Source organism: Emys orbicularis, chromosome 2, assembly GCF_028017835.1.
Source record: "Emys orbicularis isolate rEmyOrb1 chromosome 2, rEmyOrb1.hap1, whole genome shotgun sequence".
Taxonomy (NCBI): Eukaryota; Metazoa; Chordata; order Testudines; family Emydidae; genus Emys; species Emys orbicularis.
In genome coordinates this window covers 126,955,225-126,969,952 of record NC_088684.1, presented here as the reverse complement: position 1 = coordinate 126,969,952, position 14,728 = coordinate 126,955,225, and the positions used below count along the sequence as shown (strand labels likewise).

At 45.3% G+C, this 14,728-nt stretch overlaps 1 non-coding gene across 1 annotated transcript; it reads right to left on the bottom strand.

Moving 5' to 3' along the window:
- Positions 1-8,906: 8,906 nt before the first annotated feature.
- On the bottom strand, positions 8,907-9,070 carry LOC135875274 (U1 spliceosomal RNA). The gene has a single exon (XR_010561174.1). It is a non-coding gene; the product is annotated as a U1 spliceosomal RNA (small nuclear RNA).
- Positions 9,071-14,728: the final 5,658 nt, after the last annotated feature.

The window sequence follows — 14,728 nt, the reverse complement described above, 5'->3', positions numbered from 1 at the left end:
CCTGCACCCTGAATCCCTCATTTCTGGACCCACCCCGGAGCCCGCACCCCCAGTTAGAGCCCTCAACCCCTTCCGCACCCGAGCCCAGTGAAAGTGAGTGAGGATGGGGGAGAGCGAGCCACCGAGGGAGGGGGAATATAGTGAGCATGGGGCAGGGCCTTGGGGAAGGGGCAATGCTAGGGTGTTCGGTTTTGTGCAGTTAGAAACTTGGCAGCCCTTCAGCACATGTTAAAATCTTGCCACCCAGTTCCCCTACTTGGCCACCAGTGCACACTTTTAAAGAAACAGGAGCTGCTTTTTTCATTCTCCCCATTTGTGTGGTTCTGATCAGCTAGTTTTAAAAAAAAGTTAGTGTGAAGGCAATTGCATTTAATAGTATTTCAGAAAGATTACCTATCACAAACCTGGATTAGGTTTAAACATGTTCTCTGGCAACAACCGAGGTTAAACAGAATTAATCTTTGTAAAGTTTAAAGGTGACCTGCAAAGGAATTAAAATATATATATATATTCTGACCCATCTCCCTTTTATTTTTGCTTCTTTATGATATATAAATAATATCTGATTTTTAATAATAATAAAATTAAAACAACAAGGAGTCTGGTGGCACCTTAAAGACTAACAGATTTATTTGGGCATAAGCTTTCGTGGGTAAAAACCTCACTTCTTCAGATGCATAGTGAAAGTTACATAATGCCTGCATCTGTAACTTTCACTCTATGCATCTGAAGAAGTGAGGTTTTTACCCACGAAAGCTTATGCCCAAATAAATCTGTTAGTCTTTAAGGTGCCACCAGACTCCTTGTTGTTTTTGTAGATACAGACTAACACGGCTACCCTCTGATACTTGACAATAAAATTAAAATAAATAAAAACAATTAAAATTAATAATGATAATAATTTCCTTTTTGCATTTGCCTTAGAAATATCAAGAATTTCACATCTTATATTCCCTGATTTTCTGGAGGATTTCTTGGGCCATGGGGAGAGTCTCCAAAATGTGGTGGTACTGTTTGTTGGGGAAAAGGGATGTATTCAGTCTTTAACAAAGGCATCTCTTCTCCCAAGTATATATTGTACTTAAATAGGTGTCAACAAAAACGATCAAATACAAATAATCTGATTAAAAATTCCTCTCTCAATCGCTCAGTTTTCACCCTCCTGTGATGTTATAGGCTGTGTTGCCCTATGGTGACTACACCAGCATAGCTATGATGACATAACCCAACAATGCAGATGTCCAAAGCCAAAGGAAGAGGCTTTTCTATCAGTGTTAGGAACACCACCGCTCCACACAAAGTCAGCTGCATCAACAGAAGCATTCTTCCCTCGGCATAGTTGCGTTGACATGGGGGTTATGTTGGCCTAGCTATGTTGGTCAGGGATATATTTTTTTCATACCCCTGACTGATGTAACTATGTCAGCCTAAATTGTAAGGAAAGAACAAGCCCTAGTTTCACCAGTTCTCTAGCTGACACAGAATCCTAAATTTCTAATGTAAGCAATGAGCAGAATTAAAACAAACAAACAAACAAACAAACAAAAACCCTCACATTTTCACAAGCCCTGTCACAATGCCTTTATATACAGAAATTCCTCACTTAAAGTCGTCCCGGTTAAGAAAACGTTGTTTCGATGTTAAGTTGCTCATCTATTAGGGAACATGCTCGTTTAAAGTTTTGCAATGCTCCCTTCTAACGTCGTTTGGCAGCCGCCTGTTTTGTCCGCTGCTTGCAGGAAGAGCAGCCCGTTGCAGCTAGCTGGTGGGTGGTTGGAACCAGGGTGGACCAGCAGCCCTCTATCAGCTCCCCCTATCCGCTCCCCACTCCCCTAAGTTCCCTGTGCAGCAGCTGTCCCTCCCCCCCACTGCCATGTGCTGCTCCTGCCCTCTGCCTTGGAGCTGCTCCCAGAAACTCCTGCTTGCTGTACGGGGGAGGGGGGAAAAGGGGGCTAATGTCAGGGTGTCTCCCCCTCCCCCCTGCTCCTACACCCTACTTACCCCATCTTCCATAGAGCAGGTGGGGGACACGAGGGAGGGAGGGAGCTTCTAGGCAGTAGCTGCCATCTCAGGTCTCAGCAAGCTGATTTAATTAACAAGACAGTGTACTTAAGCCTGGGGTCAGCTACTTAAAGAGGAAATGCGCATTTTCTCTCTCACACACAGGATGTGTGTCTCTGTCTGCCCTACCTCCTTTCCTGCTGCCTTGTAGAGTGTTTTCAGAGTTAACCCTTCAGGGCTCAGTCAATTGCTAGTTCATTTAGCAGTAAGGCATTCCCTGGGAAATATCCCACCCTCTGACTCCTCCACCTCCACCTCCACCTCCACCAAGCTTCACAATCATCATCACTGTGTACCAGTATTAAATTGTTTGTTTAAAACTTATATTGCGAGTGTGTGTGTGTATATATATATATAGTCTTTTGTCTGGTGAAATTTTTTTTCCTGGAACCTAACCCCCTCATTTACATTAATTCTTATGGGGAAATTGGATTCGCTTAACATCGTTTTGCTTAAAGTCGCATTTTTCAGGAACATAACTACAACATTAAGTGAGGAGTTCCTGTATCATAAAGAAGCAAATTAATAGAAGGAAAAATAAAGAGTATATCAGCCCCCCACAATGAGGGTATAAGACTCCTCCTCCTGCAGTTTCCACCCTTGCTTTGTCCTCTGCCCCCCTCCTTTTTTTGAATTACAATATCAACCTATACATTTTTCTCCCCATTATCTACTGCTCCCTGACTCCACCCTCAATCCCTTCTGCTCCAAGTTTAATATCTCTCACCCCTTTTCCCTCTCTTCTTACTATCCCACCCTCATCCTTAGTGACTTCAGTTCCTATGTTGTTGTCCCATCTGATTTAGCTGGCTGTCTCCTGGCACTCATCTCCTTCCTTGATCCACTTTTGCAATCACCAAAATGGCAAGAGTAAATTGAACTATTATATAAAGTTCTACCCCCTTCCTTTAATCTCTTAATACTTGTCTGTCCTCCTACCACAAGCTTCTTGGGGCAAGGACCTTCCTTTCTGCATGTTTGGAGCTGGGCAAAAAAAAGGGGGGGGGGGATTTGAGTTAGCCAAAGTATTTACTGAATTCATATGGAATTCACTGATTTTTTTTTTATTAAAAAAACTCTGAAGAGGTAAAAATTAAATGTTTCAGTTTTTCTATTCAAAACAACTTTTCATTTAGCCCTTTATTTCAATTTTTCTTTTTAAAGTTTTAAGAAAACAAAAACTGAAATGTTTCATTCAACTTCAAGCAATTTTTTGTCTGGCTTCCTGAAAAAAAAATATTGTTTTGTGTCAGCCAAAACTTAAATTTTTATTATTTGTTTTTTAATTTTAATTTTTTATTTTATATATATTTGGTGCTGAACCAAAAAATAGGTTATTCACACATCTTTATTTAGCATATAGTGGACACAATTGTAAATAAATAATAAGTAGCTATTTTTCCCTTTACAGGTCCACTTTAATGCAACATTTTTAGGCTTAGGGTAGGGCTGGGGAAGTAGAAAGAGATCTGCATAAAATTTTCTTATAAGATAATCTACTGGAGTCTTGTCTAATTTACCCAGAAAGGAAAACAAAAATGACAAGAGTGTTATACTGTCTCAGCAAGAGATTTACTAATTATATACTCATTTGTCCATTTACCCATCTCTGATGTTTTCAATGACAGGGCTAAAAATTATGGGTTTCTTTATTATTATTTCTTGTACTGTCAGTGATATTGTATCCTTTTAGAAATAGAACATGTGTACCTTCATCCTATAACTGAACCTAAGGATATGTCTACACTACGGGATTAATCCGAATTTACAGAATTTGATTTTTGGCAACTGATTGTATAAAGTCGTGTGTATGCAGCCACACTAAGCACATTAATTCGGCGGTGTGCGTCCATGTACCGAGGCTAGCGTCGACTTCCGGAGCGTTGCACTGTGGGTAGCTATCCCATAGTTCCCGCAGTCTCCTCCCGCATTGGAATTCTGGGTTGAGATCCCAATGCCTGATGGGGCAAAAAACATTGTCACGGGTGGTTCTGGGTACATCCTCCCCCTCCCTCTGGGAAAGCAATGGCAGACAACCTTTTCGCGCCTTTTTCCTGGGTGAACAGTGCAGGCGCCATACCGCGGCAAGCATGGAGCCCGCTCAGCTCAAGACAGCAGTCATGAACATTGTAAACACCTCGCGCGTTATCGTGCAGTTTATGCTGAACCAGAACCTGCAAAACCAGGCGACGAGGAGTAGGCTACGGCAGCGCGGCGACGAGAGTGATGAGGACATGGACATGGAATTCTATCAAACTGCGGGCCCCGGCGCTTTGGAGATCATGCTGTTAATAGGGCAGGTTATAGCTGTGGAACGCTGATTCTGGGCCCGGGAAACAAGCACAGACTGGTGGGACCACATAGTGTTGCAGGTGTGGGACAATTCCCAGTGGCTGCGAAACTTTCGCATGCGTAAGGGCACTTTCATGGAACTTTGTGACTTGTTTTCCCCTGCCCTGAAGCGCCAGAATACCAAGATGAAAGCAGCCCTCACAGTAGAGAAGCGAGTGGCGATAGCCCTGTGGAAGCTTGCAACGCCAGACAGCTACCGGTCAGTCGGGAATCAATTTGGAGTGGGCAATTCTACTGTGGGGGCTGCTGTGATGCAAGTAGCCAAAGCAATCACTGAGCTGCTGCTACGAAAGGTACTGACTCTGGAAAATGTGCAGGTCATAGTGGATGGCTTTGCTGCAATGGGATTCCATAACTGTGGTGGAGCGATAGATGGAACCCATATCCCTATCTTGGCACCGGAGCACCACGGCAGCCAGTACATAAACCGCAAGGGGTACTTTTCAATGGTGCTGCAAGCACTGGTGGATCACAAGGGACGTTTCACCAACATCAACGTTGGATGGCCGGGAAGGGTTCATGACGCTCGCGTCTTCAGGAACACTAATCTGTTTAAACGGCTGCAGCAAGGGATTTACTTCCCAGACCAGAAAATAACCGTTGGGGGTGTTGAAATGCCTATAGTTATCCTTGGGGACCCAGCCTACCCCTTAATGCCATGGCTCATGAAGCCATACACAGGCAGCCTGGACAGTAGTCAGGAGCTGTTCAACTACAGGCTGAGCAAGTCCAGAATGGTGGTAGAATGTGCATTTGGACATTTAAAGGGTTGCTGGCACACGTTACTGACTCGCTCAGACCTCAGTCAAACCAATATTCCCATTGTTATTGCTGCTTGCTGTGTGCTCCACAATCTCTGTGAGAGTAAGGGGGAGACCTTTATGGCAGGGTGGGAGGCTGAGGCAAATCGCCTGGCCGCTGATTACGCGCAGCCAGACACCAGGGCGATTAGAAGAGCACACCAGGAAGCGCTGCGTATCAGAGAAGCTTTGAAAACCAGTTTCATGACTGGCCAGGCTACTGTGTGAAAGTTCTGTTTGTTGAAAACCCGCCCCCTTGATTGACTCATTCCCTGTAAGCAAACCACCCTCCCCCCTTCGATCACAGCTTGCTTTCAAAGGAAATAAAGTCACTATTGTTTAAAAATCATGTATTCTTTATTAATTGATTATAAACATAGGGAGAGAACTGACAAGGTAGCCCAAGTGGGGTTTGGGAGGAGGATAGGAGGGAAGGAAAAGGCCACTAAAAAAGTTCAAAGTAATGACAGCCTTTTGCTTGGGCTGTCCACTGGGATGGAGTGGGAGGGTGCACGGAGCCTCCCCCCCCCCCCCCCCCCCCCCGCGTTCTTGCACGTCTGGGTGAGGAGGCTATGGAACATGGTGAGGGGGAAGGGAGGTTATACAGCGGCTGCAGTGGCACTCTGTGATCCTGCTGCCGTTCCTGAAGCTCCACCAGACGCTGGAGCATATCCGTTTGATCACGCAGCAGCCCCAGCGTTGCAGCCTGCCACCTCTCAACTCGAGTGTCCCTCATGGCCTCACGTTCACTGGCATCTTTCCTGTACTTTGATACCGTGTCCTTCCACTCATTCAGATGAGCTCTTTCATTGCGGGTGGATTCCATGATTTCAGAGAACATTTCGTCTCGCGTCCTTTTTTTTCGCCGCCTTATCTGAGATAGCCTTCGGGACGGAGGAGGGAGGCTTGAAAAATTTGCAGCTGTGGGAGGGAGGGAGGGAAAAAAGGGAGAGAAGTATTTAAAAAGATACATTTTACAGAACAATGCTTATACTCTTTCACGGTGAACAACACTATTCACATTACATAGCACATGTGATTTCGGTACAAGGTCGCATTTTGCATCTTAATATTGAGTGCCTGCGGCTTTGGTGTTAGAGATCACAGACGCAGGTCCGGGCAACAGAATTCGGCTTGCATGCGGCCATGGTAAGCCATTGTCTTTCGGCTTCTGCAGCCTTAAAGCAGCACCCTCCTTTCCCACATACCAAGCAAAGCCCGTTGAGTGCTGCGGTTTTCCTTTTAACGTGCAGCAGCAGAAACCAAACTAACCCCCCCCAAATTCTCTGGGATGATCGCTTTATCCCTCCCCCCCCACTGCGTGGCTGGTATCAGGGAAGATCCCTGCTAGCCAAACGCGAAAAGCTCAGCGCCAATGATCCCCCCCATCCCAATTGGCTAACTGCAGGGAAGGATTTATTTTCAGCCACAGGCAAACAGCCCAGTAGGAATGGCCACCTCTGTTCCCTTAATTAAATTCCCGTATTTCAACCAGGTTACCATGAATGATATCACTCTCCTGAGGATAACACAGCGAGATAAAGAACGGATGTTGCTTGAATGCCAGCAAACACCGGGACCATACGCTGCCAGGCTTTGTCATGCAATGATACCAGATTACTTGCTACTAGCATGGCGTGGTCAAGTGTCCTACCATGAAGGACAGAATAAGGCTGCACTGCCCAGAAACCTTGTGGAAAGACTTTTGGAGTACCTCCAGGAGAGCTGCATGGAGATGTCCCTGGAGGATTTCCGCTCCATCCCCAGACACGTTATCAGATTTTTCCAGTAGCTGATCTGGCCGCGAATGCATACCAAGTCCTCAGAGCAAATTACTCATTAAAAAACGCTTGCTTTTAAACCATGTTTTATATTTACAAAGGTACACTCACCGGAGGTCCCTTTCATGGCCTCATTTTCTGGGATAACGCCTTGGGAGGGTTGGGAGGGTACTTCAGTCAGGCTGAGAAAAAGATCCTGGCTGTTGGGGAGAACGGAGTGCTGTGTGCTCTCCGCAAGCTTGTTGTCATCCTCCTCCTTCTCATCTTCCCCGTCCGCAGAATCCTCAGGCATGGCTGAAATTACCCCCTGCTCGGAATCCACGGTCAGAGGTGGGGTAGTGGTGGCGGCCCCCCCTAGAATTGCATGCAGCTCAGCATAGAAGCGGCATGTCTGCGGCTCTGACCCGGAGCGACCGTTTGCCTCCTTTGTTTTTTGATAGGCTTGTCTGAGCTCCTTAACTTTCAAGCGGCACTGTAGTGAGTCCCTATTGTGGCCTCTCTCCATCATGAGCTTGGAGATTTTTTCAAAAGTTTTGGCATTTCGTCTTTTGGAACGTAGTTCTGCTAGCACGGAATCGTCTCCCCATATAGCGATCAGATCCAGTACCTCCCGTATGGTCCATGCTGGTGCTCTTTTTCTATTCTCGGACTGCATGGTTACCTGTGCTGATGAGCTCTGCATGGTCACCTGTGCTTTCCACGCTGGGCAAACAGGAAATGAAATTCAAAAGTTCGCGGGGCTTTTCCTGTCTACCTGGCCAGTGCATCCGAGTTCAGATTGCTGTCCAGAGTGGTCACAATGGTGCACTGTGGGATAGCCCCCGGAAGCCAATACCGTCGAATTGCAGCCACACTAACCCTAATCCGAAATGGCAATACCGATTTCAGCGCTACTCCCCTTGTCGGGGAGGAGTACAGATATCGATATTAAGAGCCCTTTATATCGAAGTAAAGGGTTTCGTTGTGTGGACGGGTGCAGGGTTAATTCGGTTTAATGCTGCTAAATTCGAAATAAACTCGTAGTGCAGACCAGGCCTAAATGTAGTTCATAGTACCTCAGATGAAATGATGATGATGTTTCAGACAATCTGCAGAGGGTTTTAGAAATTAACTTGAAAGAATTTCCCATGGTATAGAATTACTTTTTCTGCATCACTTAGTGAATGTAACAAAATTCAATTGCATAAAACCCACTATAGGGAAAACTCCTGTTTTGAATGACTGCAAATGTAAAAGAATTGTATACGCATACTGTACAGTACAACACTAAATAATATCGCAATTCTGATATTTTAGTCTTTTTTCCTTTTGTTTAGATGCAAAACAACCAAGGGATAACATTGTACATCAGTGGTTTCATATGTTTACACCATATTTGCAAATGATCGTTCTATGACCTTAATTAAATTTAAAATATAAGTAGGAGGTGATGTTCCCCCTTCCATACTAAAGCAATAATAAGCTCATATGTTTAAGTATCTAGCAGGAAATAATGTTGTTTAAATCTGATTTTATTTTTCCCCCATGCAAGAGATGTTCATTGAATTCTACATTAAGAGAAAATTAAGTTCACAGCAATAATTATAAAAAGCTTTAGGGCAAAAACAATAATCAATTAATGTTAAAATGTGGTGACCTATCAGTTTAAATCACAATACACATTTTCCTATAAAACTTGCCTAAGGGAAACATAGGGCCTCCACAGTCAGTAATGCAATGTTTATAAATTAGTCAATTCTTCTTAAAATAGGGTCTCAACTATTGTTAATCTCCTTAAATTAAAATTTGGAAGTTCATATAACCCTAATTTGTCTCCTGACCAGTCAAGGATCTTTTATGCAGTTTATGGTGATAGTGTCACATCCCAATAATCCACAAAAGATTACTCCTTTTTTTTCCCTTTTTTTTTTGCTAGGGGAGAGCATGAACGCAGTCCCCCACGACCACAAATTATGCAGTCGAGTTTCCCGCATTTGGGGAAATCGCAGGGGTCAGCACACCCACAGTGCAATGGATGAGCCTCACCATGGGAAAACCACCTTCATGATCATAGTATCTCCCCTGCCAGGCTACCAGAAAATTCAAAATGCTAACTGTGAAAGTTCTATAGTACATTGCCCTGAGAATCATTAAACAGGGTAACAGGGCTCAGCTTTCCTTTTCTGTTCCAGGTGTGCCTAGCTCAGCCAATTAAGAGGGAGAGACAGCACCTGGGGAATTGTAAGAGGCCTGGTGAGAAAGAGAACTAAAAATCCCAGCAGACTGGTTTACCAAGGAAATGTAGGTGATAAGATCCACCAGGGAGCAAAGATGGTTTCTGGAGGATGGCTGAAGGCAGGAGAGTTTTAAGAAGGGTTTGCTGGCTGCTGTCTCCAAGCTAGAGAGCCAGAACTGATGGTAAAAGGACCAGAAGCAGCAAAGGGAGTTGTCTGTGAAGTCTAAGGGTACGTCTACACTTACCGGAGGGTCCGGCGGCAGGCAATCGATGTTCTGGGATCGATCCCGGAAGTGCTCGCCGTCGACGCCGGTACTCCAGCTCGGCGAGAGGAGTACGCGGCATCGATGGGGGAGCCTGCCTGCCGCGTCTGGACCCGCGGTAAGTTCGGACTAAGGTACTTCGAATTCAGCTACGTTATTAACGTAGCTGAATTTGCGTACCTTAGTCCGAAGTGGGGGCTTAGTGGGGACCAGGCCTAAGCTGAACAGCTTGGAGCCAAGGGCTAGGGAGAGCTGAAGGAAGGGGGAGTAGTGGGTGAGTACCTGCTGACATCTCCTTGCTGAAGAGTTGGGCCCAGAAGAACTGTGACAGGATCAGGGGGAGTGAAGGACAGGGCTGGCTCTAGGTTTTTTGCCCCAAGCAAAAAAAATGTTGGCTGCTCCCCACCCCAGCCCTGGGCTCTCTCCCCCCCGCCCTGCACCCCCTGCTGCCCCAGCCCTGGGCTCTCCTCCACCCGCACCCCCTGCTGTCCCAACCCTGGGCTCTCCCTCCCCCACCCCACCCTACCTGCACTGCCTGCTGCCCCAGCACTGGGCTTCCCCCCACCAAGGCTGACTCCACCTGCTCCCCCCTCACCTCCAGCCAGTCCAGCGCTGGCGGGGTCGGGGTAAGCAGCAGGGCTCCTGGGCCGCGCCTCAGCCCAGGGTCCCTCCAGCTGGGGCTCCCGCCTCCAGGACTGGCCGGGACCGGGGAGGACAGAGCCGAGGGACCGCCCTGGCAGGGGGCTGAGGAGCCGGGGCAGGGCAGCTTCAGAGGGAGCGGAGCCCCGGAGAGCGGGACGCGGGCCCCGCATGGCAGCTCCCCGCCCTCTATGGCCCCGCTCCTGCTGCTGCTTCTCCCGCAGTCCCTGGGTGGCTCGGGCTGCTTCGCCCAGCCCCGGCTGCGGTGCTGAGGGGTGGCCGCCCTGCGGCACCTGCAGGCGGCTCCGTGTGCCCTGAGGGGCGGCCCCCAGCCCGAGTGTCCTGCACTCGGAGCCCGCCCGGCCATAAGGTGCGTACGCTGCTCCCCGACGCGAACCGCAGCGGCCCCAGGGCGCCCCCAGTGCAGGACATGCTGCTGGTGCCAGGGCCGGCTCTAGGCTTTTGCCGCCCAAGCGCCCCCCCATCCCCCCCAAAAAAAAAGGCTGGCTGGAATGCCGCCCCTGAAAATGTGCCACCCCAAGCACCTGTTTGGTTTGCTGGTGCCTGGAGCCGGCCCTGGTGAAGGATACTCCCCTGGCAAAGATACTTCCAGTAGAAAGCTTGTGGGAATTCCCACTAGGGAGAATGGTGTTGCAGAAGAAAGAGCTCAGGTGACTGTCCTGGCAGAGGGATAGAAGAGGATTGACAATATGGATTATGCTGTGAGACTTTTGCACTATGTTTTATTAATGTTATGTATGGACTAGAAGACAAGCTTTCATGGGATTTCTGGGGACTTAAAGGGAAACTGAGGTGAGGGGCCATGAGGAGGCGCCTGAAGGTGGCTGGTTATTGACAAACAGACTCAGCAATATGAGAGGAACCATGCCTCTATCTATTCTGGTTCACTATTAAAGTTTTGAACTCTTTAAAACAAGGTAGGACAAAGAAAAGTCATATATTCTGTTCTCATGCTTTCCCATAGAGATTATTATTGCATCAGAGAGGTCTCAAACTGTCATGGCAAATGAATAGCAAAAGGTTGCCTGATATTGCAGCCTTTATTAGAGTGAGTAATGTATATTCAAGCAAACAGTCCTATTGGCTTCTTACTTACACCAACGGCCTCAAATCACTGGGACTGCTCAGGCAAGGAATCCTTTTCTTACTCACACGAGTAAAGGTTGCTGGACTGGACATGCTGTTGGATATCTGTGCAGTCCTTATCCAAAACCTTCTTAACTTGTAAACTGGGCCAGAAACTTGTCTTCATCTTTGTTTGTTTTTGTTTGGGTTTTGGTTTTTTACTTGTAGTCAGGTGAGAAATACAGAAAACATCGTATTTTTTCAGTGTTTCCCCACTTTCACTTCTGCCTCAAGAAGTGAAGAGGTGCACAAGAATGGGAAGGGGGTGGGGGAGAATAAAATACATCATGGTAATTAGGCTTTTTTCCAAACTTCATAAAAGATCCTATTAGCTATGATTGGAGTTTTGAGTTAAGCTATAAATCAGCTCTTACTTTATCAGAACCATATCCCAAACAAGCTATTCTTGAAATGCCCTATTTATAGCAATCGTTGTGCCATCGGTAAAGTTCTTACTTTAATTCAGTTTTTGTTACGCTACAACAGTAACTTGATGTCACTTTCATATAAATTAGATAGTCATACATGGTTACTTTCCCTTTGCAATTGCTATTTCCTTGATAATAAAGATGACTGGTGAAATTGTGGCTTAGTTTCAGACCATGGGATTTTTATTATTTGTATTGTGGTAGCATCTAGTCCCAGTTATGGATTGGCCCATTGTGCACAGTGCTGTACAAGCTCGAGAGGGTGGGGGAAGTGTATGCTCCAGAAAGCTTTGAAATAGATATTACCACCCCACCCCTATTTTTTTCTCTTATACCTTGGTTGAGACCTGAAGTTCTGTGGTATGCTGTATCTTTTTGTCTTCCTTTTGCTGCTATGTTCTCAGACAGGTCTATTTTAAATCCTCTAACTGCTATAATAAGGAGAAACTGTGGTGTATCCCCTTTCCCTTCACTATAGTCCTGACCTTAAAAACACTTCAGCTCATGTATAACTCATGTGAGACTTCTCACTGTAGTCAAAATATCTGCAAAGGTATGTGGAAGCTAAACTATTGGTAGAAGTTCTTAGGTGAGTAAAGTTACATGCATGCTGGAGGGCTTGCTGGATTGGGCCTATGATTTGAAGCAACTTTTGCATAATCAGAGTTGCTTAATATAGTGAATAGAAAAAGCAATGCTTTCTCAAATAATGATTGGGTTTTCTTTGTCTTGATCAATGTTAAGCATCACAAAATAATAAAGGCTTAGATTCCTGTGAAATCCCCACATCTTATAAATATTTTGATGTTGGAAAGCATAAGCACTGGTGTTCAGTGAATTAGGATACAATGCACTAACAAAACTAAGTGATCTCTGAATGCTTTTCCCCCCAGTTCAGAGTACTAGTAATATTTTAGTAGTAACTATTACTATATATTACTAGTAATATTTTACATTTCTACTGTGCCCTCCATTAGAGGATCTCAAATCACTTTTTCAAAAGTTCAGGTGCTATTCCAGCTCTGACTTGAGCTTTGAAAAATAGGAGAGGTTTGTAGTGATGGCTCAACAGACACATAATGTAGAAAACATTATATTTTGGGGATGAGGAGAAGCTCATTGTGGTTACAGCTTCATCTGCCACATCATATATGTGATGCTCTTGAAAGTTAAACACTGCCATTTTTCCATTGTGGCTTGTAAAAATTGTCCGCTGTGAAATGAAGTGTTTACAGAGAACATAAAACCTGTCCGTTTACTCGAAGAGCTTGTAAATGCTTCAATTCTGATTTTATTCCAATTTATATTGGTGTTTCATATGGAAATTACAAGACCCACGGGCACAGGTGGGCCCTTACAATCTTTGAAATCGCAGTCTTGTAAGAGTTGTGAGGGTTCCATCATAGTAACAACACATCTGACACTTTGCAGGCTTCATAAGCACAATAGACAATGAAGATATGAGGACTTTGTAGGCAGGATGCTTATTTACAGCATTTGACACTTTAGTAATCTGTCTGTACAAACTTCGGAATTCTGGTTGAAGGGTTAAGTTAATTGCTGTATTGCATATGACACTGCAATGACAGCTGGGATCAAACCTGGGACCTCTATGCGTAAGTGTCTACTGCATGAGCTAAGGCTGTAGCAGGTCAGAGTGTCACACTGAGCAGGCCTGGGTTACAACAGTATTTATATATCTCTCTTCCAAGCTGCAAACTCCAGCTGCACCTTCAAAGTGCTTTGCCTTCTCTATTGTCTGTTAGCCTCTTGTTGTGATTTGGTACTGTCCTAACAATATATGAATACTGTATGAGACTACGAACTTGGAAAGATACGTACAAAAACAAAGCTGCCAACTCCCTTTTGAATGTGCTTCTTCAGTTTCTGTGCTTTTCCTCCACATTGGGCTGAAGTCCCAACACATAAGAACATAGGGCTGACAATAGAGGGTAGTTGACTTTAAATATCCAATCGTTGGAAATCTAGTCACTCTGACAAAAGACTGATTCCCACCAGGGCTGGCCTACAACATTTTGGCACCTGAAAATGCCCATGCCCCCCTCATGCCCATGCCCCCTTCACTTGGGCCAAAACTTTGAAAGGTCTCAATTCTGCCTTCTTCCTGTTCTACTCCTCTCATGGTACTACTCTTGGGCCAAAACTTTGAAAGGTCTCAATTCTGCCTTCTTCCTGTTCTACTCCTCTCATGGTACTACTCTGATACCTACCCCAATAAAGGAGAACTAACAACTTAAAATGCCTTGTTCAAAAATTTTAAGTAACGCTTCACTTTCAAACGCCTGAACAACAAATGTAACTTTTCGTGTTTGCATAGTAAACACTGGCATTTTTATCTGTTTGAATAATCAAAGTGGTGCTTTCTGTGCCTTCTTGGTTGCAAAGATCTGAACTGCTTCCTGAAGGTCCACAGTCTGGGCCAGCTCATGCTCTATTGAGATGGTTGCAAGGCCGACCAGCCTCTCCTGTGTCATTGTGGAGCGTAGATGTGTTTTTATTAACTTCAGCTTGGAGAAGCTGCGTTCTCCGCTGGCAACTGTTACAGGAAGTGTTAGAAGTATGCGCAGAGCAACAAAAGCATTTGGAAAAAGGGTGGTCATCTTATTTGTGCACATATATTCCAGAACAGCCTTTGGAGTTGATCCTGCTGAAATGTATCTTGAAAGGCTTTCAGTTCTTCATCTAAATCACTCACATCAATATCGCACATGTCATTATGTGTCAACACTGTCTCTAGTACCCTGCATTGCTGGTGTAGGTCCTCTTCAGGTATAGCGAGGAGTTTTGGAATATCATACAGCATCCCAAATATACTGCTGTGTTCCTTGAGCTGCATGAAATGTTCTTCAACTGACTGTATTGCACAATCTAACACCTGGTTAAAGAATTCAACTTTGAATTGTTGTTTGGGGTCTCTTATGGGATTATCCCGTGCCTCATAATCAAAATGTCATCTTCTTTGGTGACTCTTGAATGGGTGGGGAAAATAGCTTAAGTGTGAAGTTCCTCTGCCAACTTCTGT